Source organism: Chrysochloris asiatica, unplaced genomic scaffold, assembly GCF_000296735.1.
Source record: "Chrysochloris asiatica unplaced genomic scaffold, ChrAsi1.0 scaffold06227, whole genome shotgun sequence".
NCBI lineage: Eukaryota > Metazoa > Chordata > Mammalia > Afrosoricida > Chrysochloridae > Chrysochloris > Chrysochloris asiatica.
Genome location: NW_006414745.1, coordinates 4418 through 5836, shown reverse-complemented (window position 1 = coordinate 5836; position 1419 = coordinate 4418). Strand labels below are relative to the sequence as shown.

The 1419-nt window shown below is 36.4% G+C and overlaps 1 pseudogene; it reads right to left on the bottom strand.

The window, feature by feature from the left end:
* Positions 1-301: 301 nt before the first annotated feature.
* LOC102840705 lies at positions 302-1414 on the bottom strand (annotated as a pseudogene).
* Positions 1415-1419: the final 5 nt, after the last annotated feature.

Sequence of the window (1419 nt, the reverse complement as noted above, 5' to 3'; positions counted from 1 at the left end):
GCTTGGCATACATGATGGAAATTAATGAAGTATCATGAGAGTGATATGGTTCCTGGAAAGCTTCTGCAATTTGGAGGAGGGTCTTAATCACATGAAAGGAAAGCTGTTCACATTTAGTGAAACTGCATTTCATTGGAGGTACACATTATTTGTCATTTTAAAACAAATAAAAATAATTTTGTTTGTAGAAGATTTCCACCCTGCCCCAAACTTTATTTGTCCCTCTTGTTTTCAGAAATTTTAATTTAAAAAATTATAAGCCTTTTGGAAATTGTGTGTTTATCAGAGCAATAACTGAAATTCACTTCTTCTTCAGTTTCTGAGGTGTATTGGTATATTGAATTTGAAGATTTCCATCTTCAACAATATAATTTCTGCCTTGTTGTCTATACTTTCCAGCAACCTTCATTGCATTTTCAGAAACTTCTTTTCTAAACTCTTCTAATTTCATGACTTCAGCCATAATGAAACCCTGAAGACCCTTCATCCCTTTCCTGATGGTCCATACACACACTTCATCTGGGCCTGCAGTGAAAAAGTATTCTAGTTGGAGTGCTGCAAACCCAACTTTAATGATCTTTGGCAAAGCCCTTTGTGTCATGTTCACTTCTAGATACTTCTCATCACTCAATTCTTGCAACTTGAATTCCAGGGCCCCACTAAAAGTAATGACCAAAGCCCACTTATTCACCCACTCTTTAATTTTTGTCAACCATTTGTTTTTCTTTCTAATGTAGTGTTTTTTCAAAAAGATCAATTTGTTTTGAAGTCAGCAATAAGTGTTTATTCAAAACTTCAATCTCTTTGTCATTCCAGTCATGATAGATGCGAACAGGTTTCTTTTGATCTACAACTATGATTTGACTTTGCCCATTATGTTATATTCAGGTTTTAGCTTTTTTATCTCCTCCTCTCACAGCCACCTTTTCTAGTTTATCTATAATTGGCCCAAACATTTCCTCATCTTTGAGCTGAAGCTCTTCATGTATTATTTCTATATCTCAAATAGGATCTACACTTCCTTCAACATGCTTGATATCATCATCTTCAAAAGCACGTGTAAGATGAAAGATTCCAACACAGGCACTAATGAGAGATAAAAAGGTATTTCCCAATCCCTCTCCATTGTGTGCTCCTTTCACAAGGCCAGCAATATCTACTAAATTTAGAAAGGCAGAAATTCGCTTGCTGGTTTGTAGTACTGGCACAGAAAATCAAACCTCTCATTGGGCACAGGTACTGTGCTCTCATAAGGATCAATAGTGCAGAATGGGAAGTTTTCTGCTGAAGCCTGACTATTGGTTAATCCATTGAAGAAGGTGGACTTCCCAACATTTGGCAATCGAACAATACCAATTTTCAGGGAGGCTCCAAATCTTCTAATGATTGGTTGTGGTTTAATTCCATCACCTCCCTTTT